We start from the raw sequence: 25,410 nt of genomic DNA on the forward strand, positions 1-25,410 counted from the left end.
TGGGATGCCTCTGTCTTGCCGGTTTGGTGGGCGTGTGTGAACAGTCTTTCAGGATTCAGGTCAAAGGCCCCTGGCTCCCTGAAGTCAATTCTTCGTATCCCTGGAAGAACTAACAGGCCTTTGTCCAGGGCTCTCGAATATTTTCTTGCGTTTATTTTATCGAACCTATTTTCCTATGTGCATATTCAGTATTGGGCACAGAGTAGGCAATGAACAAGGTTTTGATCATTACTAAAAACAAGGAAGTAGTATCATCATGTGCCAGATACTGTTCCGAGCACCTTATACACAGGAACTCATTTAAGCTTCACAACATTTCACACAGAGGAAATGGGGGCCTATGAAAGGTTAAGACATTTTCTCGGGAGTCACTCATCTTGCTATTAAGTTGCAGACGGGGAATTAGAACCGAGTCTGGCTACCTCCGGATAGAGGGGTGGATGGACAGACAGAAGGAAGGGAGAGACAGAAGGAAGGAAAGAGAGAGGGAAGGAGGGAGAGCCAGGCAGGTGAACTGTCAGGAAGAGGGAATGGCACGTTCGGTGGCAGGAACTGCAGGGCTGTCAGTGGGGGCGGGGGCAGCTGTGTGTGCTGGTAAATTTTAACAACAGATTACCTGGGAATAAAAGCCCTGCTTTGTAGTCTCTGTGCGTTTCTGTGGCGTCAATAATCCTACCAGAGGGGATTTCGAGGTACCAACATGATATCACTGAACGCAGAGTTGGAAAGAGTAAATGTGACCAGTTGACCATACTCCCCGGACTAACTCCTCAGCTGGAACACAGGAGGGCACAGGACGTGCCCAGGAAAGTGACCGAGGAAGAGACAGGCAGGACCAGGTGAGGAAGGAGCCATTAAACCATACTAAGGATGTAACTTCCTAGACGCAACAAGGAGTAACTTGCAAGTTTTTAGCAGGAAATGACACATCATATGGTTATGAAGATGGGTACACAGTCAAAACTTCATCTCCATCATCTGTCCTACAACTTTCCTGGGTGACAGTTACGGCTGCAAGGAAACTTATCGATGATTCTATGCTTTCCTTACTCTATGCCTTTACCCATCAGCAAAACTTCCCTCTACCACTACCCCTGACAACCACCACCATCGGGGCTCTTGGAAGTGCTCCGGCTGTGAACAGACTCTCAGGACTGTAGAGTGTCTACTTCTCACTCTTGGTTCTGTGGCATGTCAGGGCCAGAAGGCCTAAGCGAAGTGAGCTTGAACCAGCTGAACAGGAAAGCCATCATAGGGAGTATAAATAAAACAATGCCAGCTGCACCCTTGACATTGTAGACCACAGAGCTGGCAGGGGCTCTAGAAAGCTTTGAGTTTACTTGGGCAGTAGAGCAGAGGGCAGTCAACTCAACCAGCCCAAAGACATTAAGCTGGTTAAGGTCAAAGCTAGAAGCAGAATAAGGTTGCCTGGTTTCCAAATACTCTACCTGCGTATAAAGAGGATGTTTTCTGCCACGTAGTCTCCCCCTGCAGAGTCAAAGGTTTTCTTGGCAGAGCTTTTTCTACTGAGCCTGTTCTACTTCACCAAATAGAACAGGGAGAAACATGGTGATCTCCAAGATCAGTGACATCTTGTCACCTTCTCCCTATGCAGGACAATAGGAGCTCTCTGTTTAGAAAACACTCTATGACCACTGTCTCCTCTCTCACTCAGGCCTTATTATCCAGCTTAAGAATTCTCCAGATCTGGACCTTTTCCCATGGGTCTCCATCCACCTGCCTGCACGGAGGCCATTTCCTGATAACCAGGAAGTGGGCAGGGAAAGGAAGTGAACCTTTCAAAGCCATTGTGGCAGCTCTGCTTTGGGGAAAGAAAAAAAAAATCATTAGAGGGGGAACTAAATACTTTCAGCTGAAATGCAATGCAATCTGATAATTCAACCTCACTTCAGGTGAAACTAGCCAAGGCTACGGGGCACGGAGCCAAGGTGGCCACTGGGAACTGAAATACAGGCCAGTATTCATCTCTCCAGGAGGCAGAGGCTGCTGCTGCTCCAAGGAAGCCCGTCTTCTAAGGCATCCCGTAGCCTGCCTATACCCCTGATCTATGACTCTCTTTTGCTAATGGTGTTTTTTATTTGCCAATGCCCATCAGTATCTACCACCAAATCCCTGGGAATAGGGCAGGTAAAGCCAGTTCCTTGGGCCAGAAAAGTGAAAACTGGTCCAGAGAGAGAGATCCCAGAGAGATAAAAGCAGCTAGGAGGACCCTGGTACAATTTGCCCACGCCTGTTCCAATGCACACCTACAGTGTCAGTTGCAGATACTGAAGTATATGGGTTTGGGGTTCTTGGGGTCACAGACATTTGGGCATCTATCCATAGAATTCAAGTGAGCCACACACTTGAATGGGGAAAAAGTCACAACTGTGTTTACTAACATTGAAGTACAATTTAGTATTTCATTCCATCATAAGTGCCGGCTGCAAACCTGACATGTAGTAGCGGAACCAGCGATTTTGCCACTGATACAAATCAGATATTTTCATATCAGAACTCAGCTGTTGCAGTGATCTCGAAGCAGCATTGCTGCTGATCCCTACTCAGGAGAGATGGTAGCCATCCGTCCCACCAATAGATCTTGTTGTTACACACAGTAGCAGGTCACAGTGGTGTGTGTGTGTGTGTGTGTGTGTGTGTGTGTAGTGTTATAATCATCTGCATTGCATTTTAAGCATTTAAACACATCATTCTGGGGTCCCTACGCTTGGCGGACTGCCAAAGGGCTGCAAGGCATCAATGAGATGAAGAGCCCTTGGCCAGGCGACTGAGGAGCCACATTAACGAGGGACAGGGAGTGTGAGTATGAGACCACGCCCTCTGGCGGAGCGGCTAGCCTGCCTGCCTTTGTGTTGACCTAGACCTGGAGGAATTATTTGGGTACATTATTGCTTCCTTGTACACTTCTTGAGCTCTTTATCATTCCCATTCCCTCTCTTTAGCGTCTGATTTCTATGCCTTTTTCATCTTATCCTTCAGGTCTGGCTCACTACCGAATCTTATTTAGTCTTTCTGTACTAATGGCTGGGTTCTCGTCCTTCAGGTGGTCTGTCTTCCCTCTTGGCCTGCCTCCCTTACCCCCTTTCTCTCCTCCCCCAGCCTCCACTGCAGCTCAGTTACCTCTCTCCTGACCTGGCTGGCTATCAGTCATCCCTCCTTTTGGGGTTTTGCAGTGCACGCTCTGGGCACCAAGAGTCTACACTATACCTTGCATTAGGGAAGGGAGGTAACTTTGTCTACAGGATGTGTTTCTAAAAGGCAACCAAAAAACAGACTGACTACCTGGACAAATGACAACAAAACATTCCATAGTAGGAGGGTACCTACCTTTGCCAACCCAAGCTTAAATATAATTTGTAGGAGGATGCAACACATTCCTGCCTGATAATCCCTGATGACCAGATGCCTAGGGAAGGTCAGCAGACTGGACCAGGAGTCTTCTCAGTGCGTAAATCCCCAGTATACTGCTTAGTCACTGCTAACAGGGTGAGCCCTCTGTAAGCAGGCCTAGACCAGCAGCGCTTTTCTAAATCAGAAGTGATGAGGTTAGACTAGAGGAAAAGCCAGTGTGACTTCATGACCTTTGTGCTTTAGCTTTGGACAAACATACAAGTGCACTGTACCTCCTCCCTGCCCTCGCCAGGGGAAATATCTGTCCTGAAACAGCCAACTCACCCGGCAAGGTATGGAATACTCACATGCAGACTGAAAATTATATCAATAGCCTAAAAAAGAAAGGAAGGAAGAAAGAAAAAAAAAAAAAAGGAAAGAAATAAAGAAAAGAGAAACAAAAAACCTAATCTGCATTTGAAAATATACTTCGTTTTGTCACATATTGTCATATGGCTCACAATATTTTATTTTTTTATATTTGTTTCTATTATATTTCTAAGACAAGGCATGAATCTTTAAAAAAACACTGAAAGTGTAGTGACACTTCCATTGGACAGTTGCTAACATAAAAATCAGCTCAGAGAACTTAGGATAAATTGAAACCACAAATTTTGTACACTTAGCTGATCTGTTCTTTGATCCTCTTAAAGAAAAAAAATCTATTTTTATCAAGATGGTTCTTTTGCAATATTTGTTCGTTTATTTTAAATGAATTATACCACCCTTACGATGAACTCATCCCTTTTGAGAAAATCTTATGTTCCAAGCTGCTTAGCTCTTGAGAAGATTGCAGACTTCATTCTCACATACAATGGCCATTTCATAGGTCATGTTGCAAAGTATTAATTCACTAGCTTTTTAGGAAGCATGTATAGCTTCCTAAATATATACAAGTATGACAGATGTAAGAGCTTCCCTCATGGTTCCCAACCACTTGTAGAATAAAGCTCGTCGAAGTCACAATCTTTATTGATTATATGGAATACTCAAACTTAAATATAAATTAAGATATTATATATTTATTTAAAATAAAATCCATGAGAGTAAAGCTTCTCAGGTTCTACTTAGTGCTCCTTTTTTTGTCCCCTGCCAACGTCTTTTTCAAACTCCACAGAAACTTATTATGTGGCTTCTCTTGTTACTAAAAGTAGGTCAAGTTCAGATGCTCCGGTCCTTGATTATGTTTTTATTTTCAAGTATCTAACCCAAACTGAGAGTTTGCATGCAATGTATTACATAAATGAGTTTATTCATTGTGTTCTGAATAAAAGGGCTTTGTTTTTTTCAGAACCTTTCCCCCAGAACATGTTGTTTAACAATAATTGTTATTCTGCCAACAAACTGATATCAATGTATGATTTAAGATAAATACATGCAAAAGGAAGTGTCCCAGCAGAAGTGCTGTGTGGGCCCTTTAGCCCTCCACCACACAGGAGCCACAGCAAACTAGGTAGAGAGGATGGCTGTCATGCCCAGCTAAACAGGGTGAGGCTCCAGCTAAGCCTCCTTCCAACCCTGAAAAGCTAGGAGCTGGGAACCAGGATGTCTGCCCAGATCAAAAAGGATTCTTCTTCCTGTGGTTCCTAAAAGGGAGCCCGTTTCCTTTTGGCTTTTGCCATACCTGATTTCAACGTTACATCTTTTTTCCCTCTCACATTGCTATAATCTAACTGAATCAACATCCCCGCCTTCAGAAGGCTACCCTTCTGGGATAATTTGATTTTTCATGGTTCTCCCTGAAAAATAGGGTAACTAGGCATATTTTTTCTGACTTACATAAGACAATATTCATTTCTAATAAATTCTCTAGAAAGTGAATGCTTCCTTTGAGATAACTGGGGACTCTGGGATTTAGATCAGTCAACCCAACACAGATGGCAAACTGAGGTGGTGGGTAGGTGCGGAAGGGGGAAGAAGAGCATCTCTTAGCACAGGCTGTCCGTGGCCATTCCTGTCATCCCAAAGCCCTTTATCGGCCAAGCCTCCATCGACCCCCACCCCAGGTTCTTGACAGCACTGTTCCCCCACCTCCACCTTATCCTCCTCCACCCCCATTCACTGCCTGAGGGCTTCTGTCCTGGCTTGCCACAGTAGCAGGGATGGAAATCCTATTCCAGGCTACATAAAGGCACCAAGTTTCCACCATCTGTCTGCCTGTAACTCTTACCCCTCATGTGGTTTTGAGAAATAGGCTTTTCCCAGTCCCCCTCTCTGTTTACTCCAGCTGACTTTGTCTTGGTTTGTCTCCAGGGGCAAGACATCCTGATACCACAGCTACAGAGAAAAGACAGGGGATGTTCTTAGAAACCAGAATTCTGCCCTACAAGAATGCCTAGGGGTATATGGAGTCCCTACGTTGCTGGAGAAGGTCCCTCTGTTATAGGGGCTCAGTGGGTGAGAGAGTGGCAAAGGACTATTTTTCCCCTTTCTGAGCCCCAAGTATAGCCATTAAAAAGATACTGTTTTGCCTCAGATTTGCATCAGCCTGAGGTTTGACCCAAGGGTCAGAAATCCAGAAGAAATAATACCGAATCATTTCATTGTATTCAAGAGGATTTCTCTTATTTTCCCAAATACTTGGGCATGAGGCCAGACAGAGCTATTCAAGTTGACAAAAAGACTGCTAAAATGATTGAAAATACCTTTAGTTTTATTTAGAGTCATCTAAAGGTTTGCATGGTTAGTTAGATTCTGTTGATCTGAAGGTGTATAAGTATTAGGTTGCAATTTTTTGCAAATGAGGCACATTTGTGATGGTTTATCCATTATACGTAGCTACTTTTCCTGGTTATGCTGATTGAGGCATTTATGAAACACAGAAAAGTGAACTTTTTTTTAATAAATAAGTTTCTCCATAATTAATTTGGAGAAGCTGAAAAACAACAGCAGGGGACGTAATCTATTTAGGCATCAACACAGTTTATTTTGACCAAGAATCCGAAGACAATGCTTCCAGTACTAGTTACGCTAGGAACACAATGAGTAGCCTTGAGCACATCACCCAATCTCCTCCCTGCCTCTGGATTGGGAGCAATGCTATCTGAGGTCCCTTTAGCTCTAATATTCTGCGATTCAATCACAAGAAAGGGACTCATTTGCAAAAAACAGTTTCTACAGTTTGTGACTATAGAATTTCTGTGCACCTTTGAATTTCCCCCTTGCCATTTCTCCTCATATTTAAAAAGGGAATGTCTACCAAAAGGTCCAGAAAAGAAGTTCATTGCCAGCTGCCAATTCCCTAAATTTACTTCCAGTACCAGGATCTCATCTTACCAAGATGCACCTCGACAGACTCCGAGAGGGGCGATATGCAACCTCAGTTTCCCTAGTGCCATAGGCAAGAACAGGCACTTATATCGTATGCCCCTGGAGTTTGGAGTAAAAGGCTGGGGCCCTCACCCATACTTCCTCATGGACAATAGGTCTTTAGTACCAAATAGGGCTGAGAGCTTGGAGCACATCCAGTGTTCCCTCCCCACAAGAGCTAACCAGCTTCACCGCTTACTGGCCAGATGACAACGAGAGCAAATAACTTAATTTCTCCATGGCTTAGTTTTCTCATCCATAAAACGGGGAAAAACAACTTTACCGTCCAGGGTTGTTGTGAGGACTAAAACTAAAACAGTTTACGCAAAATATCAAGAACAGTGCCTGGCACAGAGTACGAGCTCAATAAATCCTGGCGCTGATTATTATTACTACCTGTCTCCCCAGGATAGCTCAGCAGCCGCGGAGGGGGCGGCGAGAGACACTTTGGAGTGGATTTAAAGTCTTCCTTCAAGAGTTATATGAAGGACATGTTCCAACCTGTTTCTAGAGCAAAGGGAAGTGGCCTGAGCACAAACCCAGGTAATAAGCATCTGGAAAGAAATGGGCCCTGGGGTGTCGGAAGCTAACGCGCCCGGGGTGCCGGACTTCATTCTGGGATCCTACCTCTGGTGTCCAGGTAATTCGGCCGAAGCCAATGCTCTATCCCCCGCGATGCCCGGCCTGTGAGGGTGTGGCCTTTGTGCTCAGGAGCTGCACCCGGAGTCTGTGCTGAGGGAATCCCCGTTCCCGCTCCTTGGGGCTCTGAAGCTTGCAGCCCGGAGACTGGGAGCTCGCTGCTCCCGGGGTGCCCCAGGATGGGAGTGACCGACCTCAGGATTCCTCCGCGGAGCCCTGACCAGTCGACGTCTCTTCCGGAAGGGTCTAGCCAAGGCGTGGGGCCCAGAAAAGGGGACTGCGCTGAGCTCTGCTCTCTCCCCGCTGGTTACGGGAGAGCAGCAGACTTACACAGGGCAACCGCAGAGATGGCTGTGCCCCTAAAAGCCTGCACGTGGGAGGCCTGAGCAGGCAGGGCCAGAGGGTTTGAAACAGCTCCAGAACCCACGCAACCTGCAAATTCTTCTATGGGCCAGGAGGAACCAGGAACAGGACTCTCAGCCGAAGGCGCTGCTTGGAGAGGGGCGTGCACCTCCTCAGAGAGAGAAGGGTTAAAAGAGGGTCTTCCAGGCCTTTGGTAGCCCAGTGTGTTCCCCAGCTGGACAAACGGAGCCCGGGGGCTGCCCGTTCTTTGCCACAGCAGTCTAGGTCCCCTCCCGCAGATGGTCTTCCATTCCAGATTGCCGGGGTGCAGAGGAGGAAAGAGCCTCGCCTTCCCGCATCCACCAAAGCGGCTGGAACAACCAGAAGGATCTACCTAGGGGCCCAAACGTGGACAGACCCATCTCTGCCCGGGGGCCCGGGCCCGGAAGCTAAGTCTCCCCTCACCTGATGCCCACACCCCCTCGCCTGCCCCGCACGCCCTCCAGCTCTGCGCTCTGGAGCCTGCGGGAGCAGCGTGGGGCTCCCCCACTCCTTCGCTCCGCCCAGGTGCAATTTGCAGAGGGGCGGGGGGGGAGGTGGCTCCCACTGCAGCCTCCGCCCGTGCGCTCTCCACCAACCGGTTCGAACCCCTGTCTACTCGCCAGGCGCTGGGGACTCCCCCCTACCCCACACACACGCCTCCCCTGGGGGCCAGGAATCCCCTTCCCACCCTGCTGCTGTGCAGACCTCTTTGACTCCGAGCGCGGGGCAGGGACGGTGGGCGTGGGTCTACCAACCCGGCTGCAGAGGTGGAAGGGTGTATAAGTGGGTGCCGGAGAAGGGAGGGGACTACGGTCCTCTTAGAGCCAGGAAAGGCATCCCTGGTCCATGATCCGACCACTCAGTCACCGCCTAAGATGCCAACGCATTCAGAATCTCGCCAGGAGGTTTGTTTCTCCTGGAGGGGAAGACCGCCCCATCCCAGGCACCCAGAAGCCTGCCTTCCCAAGTCCCCCTCGGGCTCTGGCATTCCTGGTCTCCATTCTGCCTCCCTGCGCCTCCCCAGGTGCCCAGCCCCTCCCCCATCTGTATTTACACACCCGGGCCAGAGCCCTCCGGGCTCAAATCCCTTTTCCTCTACGTCAGGTGACGGCTCGGGGCTGGCCCCTTGCCCACTTTAAAAGCAGAGCCCTTTGGAACACTTTCAACCAGATCTATCCCCGACCTTCGGTTTCCTCGTCCACCCCTCCAGCAACATTTCCCTCCCCAAATGACTTACTTCACCCACCCGAATCTGCACTTGCAGTTCCCGCGGCACAGAGCCGCAAGCCACTCCAAGGGTTTCATTACCGAGTTGGGGGTGGCATTCGCAGGGATGGACCGGCTCCCGCCGCGCTAGACAGAGCCCCAGCGATAGCCGCAGCCTTCCCCCCTACGTCCCACCCCTATTTCATTATCTCTGCTCCTATCCAACCCCCACAGGCAGGATGAGCACTGCTGGGTCCCAAACCCTCGCCTCTCTAGCGGGAGCTGCAGGGAGTGAAAAGTCGACTAGCAAGAACACCGAGAGAGAAATGGGCAGATGCAAACGTCAGGGGGTGGTAGTGGGGGAGGACTGGGGGAAGGGCGCACGCGAGAACTAGACGTGCAACTTGCATGGCACGGGGTGAGCACCGCGCAGGGAGGGGGGCACAAAAGTTTGCAGACTATTGCACGGCAGCCGGCTGCACGCAAACAGAGGGGTCGACTCCCCCTCGCCAGGAGGGGTCTCTTCCAGGGTTGGCGCCAAGGGGCCGGGGGATTTGGACATATCTCTGACCTGGGGTGATAGTTCCCCTCTACTTGTTACGGAAGGGACGGCCTAGGCACGCCGGCAGAGGGACGACACCGCGCTTTGCGAAAAGCAACAGGCGGCTGCACCTTACCTTGCGCCAGTCCCGGGCCGGGGTGGCTGCTCCATCCTCGTGGCGCAGGGAGGAGGCGTTGGATGCGTCTGCCTGGGGGTGTGCGCTGCCAGAACTGCAGCGGCTGCTCTTCCCACCCCGCTGCTAGCCCGGCTGCCCACCCCGAACCCGGCCGGCCGAGAGGGCTCGTTCCGGGTCGCGGCGGCGGCGTTAGTGCGCGGCGACTGGAGCGCGGGACGCGGGCAGTGCGTGGCTCGCTGGCGTCCTCCGGCGCCTCCGCCGAGCGAGGGTGCGGCCCCGGCCCGGCAGCCGTGCAGAGCACCGCTGGGCTCCCGCTTCTGCGGCGGCTGCTGCAGACCCTGCGCCCGGCCCCGGAGCCTCGCAGGAGGAGGAGACAAAGACGCGAGGGAGGCGAAGCGCCGCTCGCCCAGATGCGATCGTCTCAGTCACTAGAGGGGAATCGCCTCCAAACCCGGGGCTGGGGATAAGGGAGGAGGGGCGAGGAGGCAGGGGACTGGAAAAGCAGCAGGGAATGAACGTGACAGTCGGAGCCCTGCCGCCGCCTCGCCCGCGCTGCCCTGTCGCCTCCCGGGTGGAGGGTCCGGAATGGAGAGAGAGGGCGGGCGCTGAGCGTTTGCTGCTGGAGGAGAAGAGCTGAGGTGGGAGTACTGGCTCCCTCCGCCTCCCTTGCCTTCCTTCCTCGAACCCCCCCTTCCCCCTCCTGGCCCCGCCGGTGCATAGCTCCACTCTCAGGAAGCTATGGCCCCATTCTTTCTGCTGTTTTTCCAACTACTGAGATCAGAGCTGAATAAAACTGCCAGAAGAAGCATAACGTGGTGATGGGTTGATTGTCCTCTAATGGGGAAAAGGCGGATGCTTAAAATCTATTTGACAAATGATTCCCTACTGGGTGCCAAGCACTGTACTAGGCTGTTCTGGGGTAAGATGAATAAAGTGAGATATCCTCCCGAAGGCTCTATGACCTAATATCAGAATGATCCCCTGCAGTTCCTGAAGCCCAAAGTTTTGGGAATGAGTCGTGGCCCCTGATTCCCACCCCCAACCAGTCCAGTTTCCCAAAGCAGAAGGTGTTAGGAGAATTGAATTTGCCTTCCCATTGCAGGGATGACTTTGAACATACAGCCAAAATGGAGTGTATAGTGCATATAGACCCTAAGAAAGTATGTGTGTGTGTGTGTGCGCGCGTGTGTGTGTGTGTGCACGTGTTTGTTAAGATTAAAGCAAATTACTAATTTTAGCAGTTCTTATGTCATGATTTAAATAATTCATCAGATCTGCACCTAAATAAATAAATGAATAAAACAAACAAGCAATTTGGGCCAGATCAACCGGTCTTCCACATCTACAAATGCCAGCTTCTTTGACAGCCCTTTTCTAAAGCCCTAACCCCTTACTCTAGACAGAATTACCTCTCCTCTTCTCTTTGATGTCACGGTCATGTGTGCCAATCACTTGCAGAATTCACATACTTACAGATTTTTTATAGACTTCTATTGCTTTACTCACCTGTATTACCTCCTTCTTTCTCCTTTTTTAGGATTTCGCTGCAACACCCAGCCTTGTTTTGTGGCTAATGGATACTCAAGGAAAGCTTAACCAGTTGAAGGTCGTTTTCTCCTTTAAACCACAGCTAAATCCCAGTGTCTCCAGAATTAAAGGAACTTGGGTGATGAAATTTTTAAGTTTGGGGCAGGGGAGGACACAGAGAGTTCTACTCTCAGCTCCCTTTACCTAGAAATGTAAAACTATGTCATTCATTTGTATTTCTAGATAATTTTCTTCTCCCACTGACAAGCCCACCAATTCTGCTGAATTCCCAGAGGCAAGGGAAACCAAGCTGTTGGACAACTGCATAGAGCAATCCGCTGCCAACACCTAGAACAAACCCATTCCAGGTGGAGAATGACCAAAACCTCTTTGATCATTTCAAGACCTGTGTCCAGTATGTTGAAAGCCTGTCAATGTTTCCCCACTTCCAATGAGGCTGTCCTTGTGAATGCATTTTAGAATAGTTTGAACAGCATTTCATTGCCGAGAGGTAAAAAATGTGCTGTGGAGTTTAGGGATATTTAAAATTGTTCTTTATTTTCCATGCCCACTTCCTGAGCATCGTAGGGTGGATACCCTAGATCGGGATGCTGTATGGAAAGGGTCCAAAATGTGTAGGAGATTCGAGAAAATGACTGCGAAGATATCTTCTGTTTCTAAGATGATACTGTGATTGGAAAGGTTGTGTTCTTTGTGGTTTAAGTTTTTCTTATTAATTTTGTTTTGTTTTTTTTTTTTAAGTGAAGTTTTAGGACGCAGACACAGGTGCATACGGATGGCAGGTATGTAATTTGGTATACTTTTTCTGAAGGGAATTATGATGTTACTCTTGGAAGCATGAAATTTTTGTGTGCCACTGTCCTTAAGACTCTACTCCTAGAAATTCATCATTAGGAATAAATAAGGCTGTAGATGTATGGTAAGATTTATCCACAAGGATATTCATTGCAGTGTTATTTATTCTAGTGAAAAAAAAAGGAAAATAAAACCAAATTGAAATGCCTAGCAAGACAGGAATAGTGAAATATTTTATAAGTCTGTAAGTGGTTGTAAGTGAATGAGTGAATATTGTCAACAATGACAGTTATAATTTTAGATGCAAAAAAAATCAGATGCACAAGATGGGAGATACAATAATAAAAATTAATATCTGGAGTAAACAAATGTAGGTTTGGAGCTAGACATTTGTGTTTGATAGCTATGCGATCTTAGACTTGAACTTCCAATTCCTCAACTCTGTAATTGGTTGATGTTGTTTTCCTCAGAGTGTTGTGTTTTAAATGAAATAGTATTTGCAAAACACTTACTACAGTGCCTACTACACGGTAAAATCTCAATATGTTTTTCTCTTGGTAATCATTACACGTATAAATGTGAATACCTACATATATTTAGGCTCGTGTCGAGAGTGATATACATTCCAGTATTAATAGCGGTTATCCCTGTTATATTTTAAAAATATAGGGTAATCAAAAGCAGAAGAATTTGTTTTTAATTTAGTTTTCTTTTCATTAAAAACAAATGATTTCTAATTATTGACACAGGAAACCTCTAGACTTGGCTGCTTTCTACTCTAGTTGATTCACGTGATCATCAAGACTTGCTGACCGTTGGTGTCGACCATGCTATAAAAAGGATAAATGACAGGGCATGGAGTTTGTCACCTCTGATATAAACTTAGATTTGTTTTGTAGCAACCAGGAGTCAAATCCAGCTCAGCAAAATATGCTGTTTAATACCAGGAGCTGATTGGTTGCTGCCCCTGACGTGTCTTGACAGCCTATCAAAAAAAAAAAAAAAAAAAGAGGGGCGCCTGGGTAGCGCAGTCCTTAAGCGTCTGCCTTCGGCTCAGGGCGTGATCCCGGCGTTCCGGGATCTTCTGGGATCATGAGATCGTTCTGGGATCGAGTCCCACATCGGGCTCCTCCGCTATGAGCCTGCTTCTTCCTCTCCCACTCCCCCTGCTTGTGTTCCCTCTCTCGCTGGCTGTCTCTCTGTCACATAAATAAATAAAATCTTTAAAAAAAAAAAAAAAAGAAGAGAAGAGAAGAGAGGAGGTATCAGAAGCTATATTTGTGACTCAATTAGTAAATTAAGAAGGAAGCCTCGCATTGAAGGGCCATGGGATTCCATGACCTTCACGTCTACAGCAGTGGCCCCTCTGGGCCAGGCCAGAAGTGGAGCCTTTGTAAGACTTATTATGTGTGTCACAAATGTTACAGAAATGTGGAAGAAAATATCATTTGCTTGTGTCTTCAGTTTAACTATCTTTAGAAACAGGGGTAAGCATTGTTTTAAAATCATATATTCCAGTAAGTTTGAATATAAAGGAAATCCCTTGAATTTTGAATCATAGTCTCCATTTCAAACTCTCGAGAGAAATGAAAATGCGTTTCTCCGAGCCCCTGAGTTGATTTTCTGAAATCTGAGTAGTTGGGGTACCTTAAATGAATGGGATCAAGGCAAGAAGATGTTAATATCATGAATCCTCTGTGGAACATGTTCCAGCGAACTATTCTTCATAATAAACCACCCTAGAATTTCTTGGCTTAAAATAACAACAATCTTTTATTGGCCTGAATCTGGAATTTGGACAAGGCTCAGGGATGAAGGCTCACTTTGGGCCCTCTGAGTGTCAGCTTAGGGCCACTGGATTCAGAACTGGAGGATTCACTTGCCAAATGACTCACTCACATGCCTAGCAGTCTCTGTTGGCTGTTGGTGTTCAACAGGAGCTGAGGGTCAAGGACCTCAGTTTCCACATGGCGTCTCCATATGCATCTCTCCAAAGTTTCTCACAGATTTCCTCACTTCATAGCATTTAGTTTCACAAAGAGAGCCCCGATAAGAATCAGACCTTGCCTGGATAGTGAAAGCCTGAACGGTTAAGCATTGCCTATTACACAACTAATCTAGTCTTCATACGATATTATAAATATTAATCCAGAATTCACTGGGCAAAGTATACTAGTGAAGCTAGCTCATCCTTTGGGTGATTCCGGTAAATGGATCAACTTTTCTTCTATTTACTGAGATCATTTGGAATGTGAATTAGTGCACCCACGATGGGAAACAACATAGGATTACTAAAAAAATTAAAATAGAACTATCGCATGATCTACCAATTCCACTTCTGGGTATTTATCCAAAGGAAACAAAATCACTATCTCAAAACTATATCTGTACCTTCATGTTCATTGCAGCGTTATTTACAATAGCCAAGACCTGGAAACAACCTAACTGTCTAGTGATGGATAAAGGAACACACACACACACACACACACACACACTATGGAATATTATTGAACCATAGAAAAAAGAAGGAAATCCTGTCATTTGTGACAACATGGATGGACCTTGAGGGCATTAGGCTAAATGAAATAAACCAGAGAGAGAAAAACAAACACTGTATGATTTCACTTCTATGTAGAATCTAAGGAAACACAACAAAACAAAAAAACAAAAAACAGAAACTCTTAGGTACAATGAACAGATTGGTGGTTGTCAAAGTCAGGGGTTGGGGGCGATGGGAAAAATGGGTTTATTGTTTAATAAAAATAAAGGAATTGGAGGACTAGCCATTTGTAAATTCACAATATTTCTGTGTGTGTGTGTGTGTGTGTGTGTGTGTGTGTGTATACACACATATTTAATGATGGTTCCACATAATAAAGACCAAATTCCCTACCATGGTTTTCATGGGCCTCTGCAATTTAACTTTCTCTCTAGCTCCACCTCATAGCTTCCTCTAGCTTCTTATGTTTATCCATCTTACCCGAGCCTTTCGTTGACTCATATTCGGGCTAGCTATTGACAAGTTTGCCTCTCTTAGTAGACTTATAGTAGGAGGCTAAAGTTCCTTGAGAGCAGAGACTTTATTCCAATCAGTGTATGCCCCCACAACTGTCAGCCAAGCCATGCAAGGAGTGGGTGCTTATACATGCTTATTGAAAAGATGAATAATTCAACACCCCTTGCCTTTCCAATTCAATCATTCTATCTCCAAAATGGCAATATTGCTCGTGAGCTGCTCCACAGGGGAGCTAATTAATTCTCTGAAACTGGAAAATGTTTTGAAGTTCCACAGTACTTTGGAAGCACTCGAGAACATTAATATGTGCAATAAAGACATTATTATTACTTCCCTGACACATAAATGGTGAATAATCTATTTTAATGTGTTTGTTTTGAATATACTCAACAAATTTGCAAGAAGTAATGTATTGTTGGCTCATTTCTACTAATGGACACCTTGTGTGGACTGAATAAGATGTGGCCTCTTCTGGCTCTATTGTTTGTTCATTTCTCTAGCTTTCAGAGCTGCTATTATATGTGCTCCCTGCCAGAAAGGTACCCATGATATGACAATCAGCCTTCTTGAGGTTCTATGTCTTGACAAGTAGTATGGGTATATATGAGATTCTAGGATTGCACGCTTAGTCCTCTAGCCATATAATTTCTGTGCGAAATGTCTGGTAACTACAAAGCCGAGTGATCCAATAGAGAATTCTTTTTTTTTTTTTTTTTAAGATTTTATTTATTCATTTAACAGAGAGAGACAGCCAGTGAGAGAGGGAACACAAGCAGGGGGAGTGAGAGAGAAAGAAGCAGGCTCCCAGCGGGAGAGCCTGACGTGGGGCTCGATCCCAGAACTCCAGGATCATGCCCTGAGCCGAAGGCAAATGCTTAACGACTGAGCCACTGAGGCGCCCCCCAATAGAGAATTCTTATCAGATGGAGCTATCAGTCTCTTCCTGGGAATTTTGGAAAAGAAAACTGGGAAGATTGGGCTCATCTCTCTAATGGCTAACGCTGCCAGATGTAAACCATTGGAGCCATGAGTAGGCATGGCATCTGTCATGTGGAGAAGGCCACACTGCATCATGAATGATAAAGCTGCCACATGGGGACAGATGTGAGAGGCAGACTGAGTCCCTATAGGGTCTGAGTCCCTGGGTCCAGCCGTTTGGAAGTTCAGCATGTCTCTGCTTTTCCCTGCTTTTATTCATCCTCTGCTTTTATTCATCCTCTCTTTTCAAGAAATCACCTTTTTGCTTAAACTAGTTCAAATTTAGTTCCCATCACTTGGGACCAAAAAAATTCCAACAAATGCAACATCAAAGAAAGACTTGAGAAATGCTTCTCAGAATATGTTTGATTAAAAGGTTGGAGAGAGAGCACTTGGGCACACTTTGAGACGAGGCTTATATTTCGAGAAGTTAAAAGCTCAGTGAATAATAGAAACGGAACGCTATTTTTCCAGATAATAAAAATAGGATCTGACATGTAAAAGCAGGATCCCAGTGTTCGTGATGTACTAGCATGTAGGCTTCATGAGGGTAGAAACTGGATTCTCTGTACACTGATGACTACAGTAGAATTCCGTACTTAGCAGGGGTTTAATACATATTTGTTGAATGATCTAATGCATTTATTTATTGCATCTCTTCCTTACTCCTAGTAGAACCATGAAAAAGGACTACTTATTGAAGTCACCCTATAAACCAGCCACCGCACTCATCAGACCCGTCATTTAGTTTATTACCAGACCTTGGAGTGGAGTTGGGGGGCGACTATGGGTTAAGAGAACTTGTTCTGAGATTAAACAGTTTGTTCAGCTTACATGTAGATGCTGTATGTTGAGCATCAGGATTTGAACTCAGGAGCTCAGTTTCCAAAATGCGTGTTCTCTCTAACTTACCACATTCACATATTCGCATATAGGGCAGAGATCTCTTCTGGAGCAGTAAACTTAAAGGTGATAGGGTTGGACTGGACTATTGCTTCATATATAATTCCAGCTCTAATTATCAAGGATTTAGTGAACAGAGACTTAGTCCTCATTTTATAGACGAGTAAGTGAAGGTCTACAGTGCTGTCTCCCAGTACTCGCCAGTCGCAATCTCCTTAGAAAGTCTCACTATCAGGATGGAAGTTCTCTTCTTATTCCCCTTGTCTTCCCATAAGGCGACTTCATTACACCCCCAGTCCCTGATAGCTATTGGTGCTCCACTGCAACCCTCTGGCATCACTGTTCCTAATCCCACAGCTTCTTACTGCAAGCACCTGCTACTCTATGCCTGGTCCCTTGAAGGGAACCCCGGCAGTGTTAGAGGATTTACTCCTCACCCCCAAGACTGATGGGAATTGATGGATAAATACCCTACACACTACTCCTCCGTTGGTTTGATGCTACGGAATGTTCTACACTATCTCCGAGAGGTCCTCGGTGTGATTGTGCCCCAATTACCCATAACGTTAATTTGCTCAAAAGTAAACCCTTTATTGGTTTCCTTCCCTTCCGTGTCTCACTTCCCTAGAACTTTCCCAGAACTTTCCAAATAAACTACTCAAACTCTCACCTTTACCCTAAGGTTTTGCTTCTGGGTTAACCCAAGCTAAGTTATTTTTCTGACCCCTTTATCCTCATCCCTAAGGGAGAGGGTCAAATTACCTGACTGATGAGTTTGAAAGAACTGAGCTGTGTCTGTTACTTCAACTCTTTTGAAGAGGGCAAGTTCATAGGACTTGCATGTTTGGACTACTACTCATGGGCTTAAAGGCTTGCCTTCATGGGAAGCTCTTCAGTTAGCAACTGGATGGATGGATCATTTTAATTCAGGAGTGATGTATTAGGACACTTCCCGGATCCTTACAGATCTAAAATCATCCTCTCCAGTCAGCTTTATCAGAAATATAAATATAAATATGGACATTTTGATTCCATCAAGATTAGATTCACATGATTCATAAAAGCCAACATGTGGAAACAACCCAAATAAACAAAAACTGATGAACAGATAGACAAAATATGCTATATCCACACAATGGAATATTATTTGGCTTTTAAAAGGCATGAAATATTGATACCTGCTACAACATAGATGGATCTTGAGAATGTTAGGGTAAGTAAAAGAATATGGCCACAAAATATCACATACCATATAATTCCATTCATATGCAATGGCTAGGAGCTCTGCAGAGACATAGGACAGATTAGTGGTTGCTTAGGGCTAGGGTGTGTGGAGGGGAGCAGGGAAGGGAGGAGACAGCTGAAGGGTGCCGGGTTTCTTTTTGAGGCCATAAGAATATTCTAAAATTGACTGGAGTGATGGCTGCCCATATCCCTTCATATACTAAAAACCATTGACAGGTACACTTTAAATAGGTGAGTTGTTTGATATGTGAATTATATCTCAACAAAGCTCTCGAAGTTAGGTCCACACTGTGATGCAAAATGCTGACATGAGGGGCACCTGGGTAGCGCAGTCGTTAAAGCGTCTGCCTTCGGCTCAGGGCGTGATCCCGGCGTACGGGGATTGAGTCCCACATCGGGCTCCTCTGCTATGAGCCTGCTTCTTCCTCTCCCACTCCCCCTGCTTGTGTTCCCTCTCTCGCTGGCTGTCTCTCTGTCACATAAATAAATAAAATCTTTAAAAAAAAAAAATGCTGACATGAGGGGAGGCTAGGTTAAAGGTATATGAGAAGGCTCTGTACTATCTTGGCAACTCCTTTATAAATGTAAAACTTTTAAAATAAACAGTTTTTAAAATTGGGTCTAAAGTTGGGAAGGTCCTAACTTGGAAAGGTTCAAAACTTCTCTGACTCAGTTTCCCTACCTTAAGGGAGAACAGTACTCTCTCTTCTCATAAATCAACTGCGATGGTGTATATAACACTACTATATCTGGCAAATGACCTCTCTCTCTTTCTAACTAAAATCGAAACCTAGGTGCATAAGGCAGAATCGTCGGTGTGTCTCAGGCATCCCGTTTCGCCCCCAAATCTCTGTTATCCCACTCTATCCCTGTTATTTTTCGGATACGAGATTTGGCCTGACAAGGTGTGATCAGAGGTTAACATTCTTGTTACTACAATTTAACAGGTATAATGAGCCAATTCAGTTTGCAATGCCAGAGATTTGGGGGTGGGGGGGACAGAGAAGCTGGGTGACACTGACAATTGATGCCAAAGTAGCCCTCCTTAGCAATTAGCTGTTCTTGTTTCTTTTGCCTCCCATCATAGCTATTTTTGTTGTTATTTGTTTTGTGAAATGGTATCATTCCATCAGACCCACATGAAAGCCTCAAGTTGCTGATGCAGGCTTTCCTTTCCCCCTTCTGTAGCACTTATGGAAGCCAGCACAATATTTCTGCTGGCTGGTCTGGAGTCAGTTCTGTATCTAATTATGGGGTTGATTTTCTTCTTTTGTATTAAAGTTTTCTCCACCCACTGGGGGTGTTAGGGATGTGACAAGGAAGCTTTCCGTATGGTCCCTGTTTCATTGTAAGAAGCCAAGGGCGTGGGGGAAATGCCCTTGTTGGAGTGGAGGCTGGGGTTTCAGTCCTTTCTCTAAACTTAAGGGACAAAGGAAGCCTCAGACAAGCCATTTAATTCCCCAGGCTTTAGTGTCTCCTTTATAAAATGAGAGGATCGGCCTAAATCATCTCTTCTGTAACTCTTGGTTCCTCCTAGGACTGACATTCTCTGTAACGCAAGCATTTTCCTGAAGTTTACTGACAAGTAGTTACCAAACACCAGAGGAGTGCTGATACGTTGTTAGCTAATATTCTCTCTCATCTGTTCGCAGCATCTTGATGGGAAACCATCCCTGGGAGCAGCCCTCTGTTCCAGTGTCTGCTCTGAAAACAGGTTTAGAGAACATAGGAAGAGGGAATTACGGAGACAGTGGATCCCTCCAACATGGACAGGGATGGTGGCGTTCTGTTACGATTCCGAAACAGATACAGAGAAACCAATGGAAGGCTGGTCTCAGAGCCTGGAAAAGGAGTATTACATAAGTGCAGTTTTACTTTCTGCGTTAATCTTTGCTGAGGTAATTGCCTTCCTTCTATTTTCGGTGTGTTGTTGGCAATGCTGCATGGCCTAGTGACAGTTGTTCAATAAAAACAGAGATCATACCCAAGAGGAGAGGTGCAATATTCACACATGGCCAAAGTTCTTTGAGCCACAGCACTCAATTCCTCAAGAGTTACATGGAGAGAGGCATCGCTAGCATTTACCAGGGATCAAGATTGAGTTATGTTTATGGGTTGTTGGGTGTATCTGCCACACACCTTTGGCCACAAGGAGTCAACAATTTCAGCAAACGGGGGGAAGGGCTTTTCAAAATGAAGGAAACTGAAACTCCTATTCTTCTCTCTACTCACCACATATTCACCCGCAGCCTCCACATGCATCACCAAACAGAACTAAGTGTGCCACCTAACTATCTCTCTAATGGTCCACACCACACTATCAGCCCCCTCTCCAGTGCTGTCTTGATTCAGAACAGTATCATTTCTCACCTGGGTACTGGGTCGTGGGTCCTCAGCTCTGCTCCCGGCTCCCTTCACTCTCAGCTCAGCAGCGGGAGCAGTCCCCTAGCCTGCAACTGTGCTGGCCACATGCCTGGCTTAAAATTCTTCAGTGGCTCCTAACCAAACTTGAACTTCATCACAAGCCTGTAAGTCTCACTATAATCTGTCCGCCAACTTCACTAGCCTCACCGTCTTGCATTTCTTCTTCTTCTAGGGTCCAGCCAACAGTAGCTATTCATGGTTCCCCCCAAATTCACCACACTCTTGTGCCTCACGCTGGGATACAGCCTGGCATCTCCAGATTCTGCTTCCAGGTCTCCTTACCTTTTAGGTGTCTCTCACCAACATCCTCCCCAAATTGCCTGTCCTAACTCACTAAGGACTACTTCCTTCTTGTTTCCAATGTTCCATGTACATTCTTTCAATATAGCTATAATCAAACTAGCATTTTCAGGGTGAATTCAAGTGTGATAATCTAAAGGCTGAGACCATGTGGTGGATCTTCAAGTCCTTAGCACCACACCAGATAAGAGGCGCTCAATAAATGTCTTAGGCTGAGATAGAAAGAGCATTTTCTAAGCACCTAAGATAGGAAAGGCTCCACATTTGACTTTGGGGAGATACAGGACAGGAAGGGAAAGTAAGCAGCCTATGACTTACATCTGGGAGAGTGATAAAAATAATCAGAGGATGGACAGAGATATTAATAATAATAAATCATGCATACTGAAAAGTCAATAAGCCAGAAAGTTCTTGAGTCTTGGGTAAAATTTAATAAATCATGGAAGGAAAAGCAAACTAAGGGTATTATTAGGGAAAGAAGAACTTTGACTCCAAATGACTTCCATTCCTTCAGTGAGTGGAAGGCCTCTGGAGTTCTCGCTATTAAAGCCTGCTGGCATATTGAGGCTGGCCATGCTAATCAAGCATCTAGCATATGGAATGGATCCGAAAATGTAGATGTTCCAAAACGGGGGAATCCCTGTAATCATTTCTCATGATCTGTAGAGATATTAAAAGGAATTCTTCAGTAGATGACTTTATACCTATAGAATTTAATCATAGCTCCCAGCAAAATTATTCTCTTATTCTCCTTAGCATCGAAGACTGACTTTTAGTGGGGAGTGTTGGGAGGTGAAGCAAGACAAGTAGCAGACAGGAAATTATAATGAGACTTGAAGACTATATTATGGAGTTAATATTTTATCAGGAACCACTGAAGAGTTTGGAACAGGTATGTCAATGTCACAGTCACGTTTGCAGGCCAGGAGTCTGACTGCTGTATGCAAGATGGATGGGAGGTATAAATGGAGGGGTGGGGATAGTGAAAGGATTTAGGAGTCTAAGACAATAACCAAGGTGAGAAATGTCAGTGGTTAGAATCGAGACAACAGAAGGGTGGATGGGACATATGTGCTTATAGAGGAAGATGATTCTAAGGTAAATTAAGGCACCTGATGTTATCTACATGACACATTATATTCCAATTTCCCCTTCCATGTCCTAACTCAGTGGGGTATTCCTAGCCCATCAAGATTTCTATGGCCCATAGAACCCCAGCCCCCCTGTGACAAATGCAGTTGGCTGCCCAACCAAATTACCCTTCTCCTCCCCACCATTCTTACAATGGAGCCCATACTCCACTGTAGAAGCTGAAAACCTGCTTTCCCAGCAGACTTTGTGGTGAAGGGTGGGCATCAGACATGATTGCTATCAGTGGAAGCTTGCTGCCAGGAACTATTTAGTAAAGGTCTTTCTCCCTAAAAAAAGAATCACAAGAGGGACAGTATCTTTCTTCTACTGGTCATGCACCTTGTCATGCCTATGTGTGATGCCTAGAACCGTGGCAGCCATCTTGAGACCATGAGAGGAAAGCGTGAAGACAGAAGCCATTATGTCGAATATGAGAGAAGAAGAATGGAAAGAACCTGATTCCTTATTGATATCATTTGAGCATTAAACCCACCCTGAAACCACCTACCTCCAAACTTTCATTCTGTGAAATACTACAAAGCCTTGTTTTAAAAATATTCAAAGGGTGGTCAGTGAACCAACTGTAACAAAGTAAACTGGAACTTGTTAAAACGGCAGAATCTTGGGCACTATTCCAGAAAAACTGACTCAGAATCTGCATTTTAACAAGATTCCCAGCACCAGTTTAAGCCACTTTTAAATGAATATTCTGTTACTTTCCTTTGAGGCATCCTAAGTAATATATTCACTACACACAGCTCCTTTTATAACTAGAATTAATTATACTTTCTCCTGTTTTTCCACAATGTTTGACCACCCCTCTATCATGCTATGCATTTTATTTTGTCACATACGTGTAGTATAGTTAGAACTACCTGTGGCAATCTGACCCATACAAGTTCATGGATTCCTGAAGAGTAGGCCCTACATCCTACTGACCTTTTTATTCCCCTTTCTGCCCAGCATTAAGCTCCATGAAAACAAATATTCAAATATTTGTTGAGTGAAAGGATAAAAGGAGTAATCATTTCTTCGTAATTCCTCTGGCCAATAAGGATTTTAGAACCTCCAATAGGTAGCTATAATGGACTCAAGGGTATGTTCGTGATCTGCCTTTGGCAATCAAATGTGTTCTGTTTTCTTATTCAACCATTTTTCCAGGCACAGCCTTGCTCAACAGAGCTCCTCAGAGGCAAATAAGTCTTAGGTCTTCTTCATGGTGGATAACATGCTGCCATCTTCCTAAAGCTTAATCGTCTTATTGTCACTGGAATAATGAAAGTCATCTCGGGGTTGCCCCAGTCCAACTCACCAGATTCAGCCCTCTTGGGACCACTTTATCTATATACTGATTAATTTAAAGTCATCAATGCCACAGATTAATCCACCATTTAGCAGCAAGCATTGACCACTGAATATGGGCAGGAAGGAAGTTCCTGGCCATCCAGAATTCAAGGAAAAGCCAAAAAAGAGGCAGGCACATTCAGCTGTCTCTGCTTTCCTTAAAAGGCTCTGGCAGCGGCCAAGCTTGGAGAAGCTACAATGCAAGGATAAATATAGAAAATTGATTTATCTTTTTCATTTAATAAAAAGCATCCATAGATTTCATAAAGTAGAAACCCTGCATATAGGTCATCCAGATAGAGGACACACACACACCGGATAGCTTTTAGTCATCTTACAGCACCTACACAAATATATAGCAATGGGGTTTGACTTTCTGTTTTATCCATGATTTTGTAAACACACCTTCACAGCCCACCATGTACCTGCATGCTGGTCTGCTCCCTCACTATCTGGCAAAACAGCGCTCATTGTAGGTGTGGTGAGCAAAACCCCAAACCTAAGGTGAAGAGACTTAGGATCTGGTCCCAACTCCATGCTGGTTAAAGGTGAGCAGTGAGCCTATCCCAGCCCGTTTGTTCAAACAAGTGCCATCCTTTTGACTATGAACACTCTTCAATCTCAAATTTTAGGGTGGATAGGAAAAGCGATACACTGATTTAGAGGAAATGGTTTCACAAAATTCATGTAACTTGTATGAGATAATTTAGAAGAGGTTGCACTGAATTCTGCTGTCTGTTTCAACAATTTCATTTATTTACTGACAGCTTTAATTGGGCAAAGGAACAGACGTGAGGTAGCAGAAGAATCCCTAGCTGTGCCTGCCATAATTCAATATTGTCAACTGAAAGCTAAACTTTATTGGACCAAATTGCCCAATAAGGCCCACAGAAAACCACACATGGACAGCTGTGGTTTTAAGTCCTCAATTGACTTTGCAAATAGGAAAATTGCAGAAGCTATTTCAGAATCTGGGAATGCTTATTAGCAAATTTTGCCTGTTCAAATTATGGCCTAGATTGAGAAAATCAGTCTTATAATTGTTGGGGCATTTTTTCACTCCCAGAAGAAAAACTAATTTTATGTTTAGATTAATAAGATTCTTTGAGACACTATTCATTTGAAATTCAGTGGAAGTTAATTCCCCAGAAAGGAGCTGGTTAACCAATTTATAGAGTTTCCAATTTGGGTTAACAGACATCTTACTCATACTCATGATAAATGCACAGCAAGAAAGAGAGCGCTGCGCAGTTAGTGGCTTGCCCAAGGTCACTCAATTAGAGGCAGAACTAAGATCACAGCTTCATTACCCCTTTTAGAGCAGTGGTCCTCAACCCGTGGTAATTTTGTTCCCCTAAGAAACACTGAGCAATGTCTGGGTACATTTTCGGTCTTCACACTAGGAAAAAGGTACTACTAACATCTAGTGAGTCCGGGCCAGGAAAGCTGCTGAATATCTTCTAGTGCACAAAACAGTTCCCCAGCATAGTAGTGATGAGGCTAAGAAACCCAGGGATAGAAGTATCATTTAAATGATATTTATACGCACGCGCACACACGCACATGCACACACACGCGCACGCAAACACGTGCAAACACAAAAATCGCAACAAGATAGCTACATTATGTCTAACACTTGTTTATAAGCAAAATGGGAACCGTAAGGACAACAGAAAACCTTCAAGTTTTCCAAAACACTTCTTTTGCTTGTTTCACTTCCAACACCAGCACATCCTGCCGGCTCCTCTTTCAAGTGATATTCTCAAAATAGCTGCTTTGGGCCACCACCACGGATACGTCCCAGCGCTGGCCATCATTCTCTTTCTCCTGGACCATGGCAGCATTCTCAATGGTTAATCTTCAACTCTCCACCTGTTCATTCTACTCAGCAGTCACAGTGAACCTGATCCTGTCGCTTCTTTGTATAAAGCTTAGGCTCCATTGGGACGAGTCCCACATCCCAGCATGCTGTTGGAAATGAGCAGGGAGTATTTTTGGTTGTCATAATAAGTGGCAAGTTACTAGACTTTAGTACCTGGGGCAGCAGAAACGTATCGCCCTGTACTAGGAAGGATCGTGAAGAACTGACTTGCCCAAGCT

General features: G+C 45.1%; 1 protein-coding gene and 1 pseudogene across 2 annotated transcripts in view; one reads left to right on the forward strand and one right to left on the reverse strand.

The window, feature by feature from the left end:
• LRRC3B (leucine rich repeat containing 3B) overlaps nt 1–10,269 on the reverse strand; it is a 91,380-nt gene extending 81,111 nt beyond the window's left edge. Inside the window, exon 1 of one of the 2 annotated variants that reach the window (XM_045774487.2) lies at nt 9,627–10,269. The gene's annotated coding sequence lies outside the window, so the exon portion shown is untranslated. Of the gene's footprint in view, nt 1–7,347; nt 7,859–9,626 lie in introns of those variants that run through there. The other variant, XM_087870153.1, reaches the window with a different exon arrangement.
• Nucleotides 7,285–10,058, forward strand: LOC148108377 (uncharacterized; annotated as a pseudogene).
• Nucleotides 10,270–25,410: the final 15,141 nt, after the last annotated feature.

The sequence above is a fragment of the Ursus americanus genome, chromosome 20 (genome assembly GCF_024610735.1).
Source record: "Ursus americanus isolate L20-20 chromosome 20, mUrsAme1.1.p, whole genome shotgun sequence".
NCBI classification, from domain to species: Eukaryota; Metazoa; Chordata; class Mammalia; order Carnivora; family Ursidae; genus Ursus; species Ursus americanus.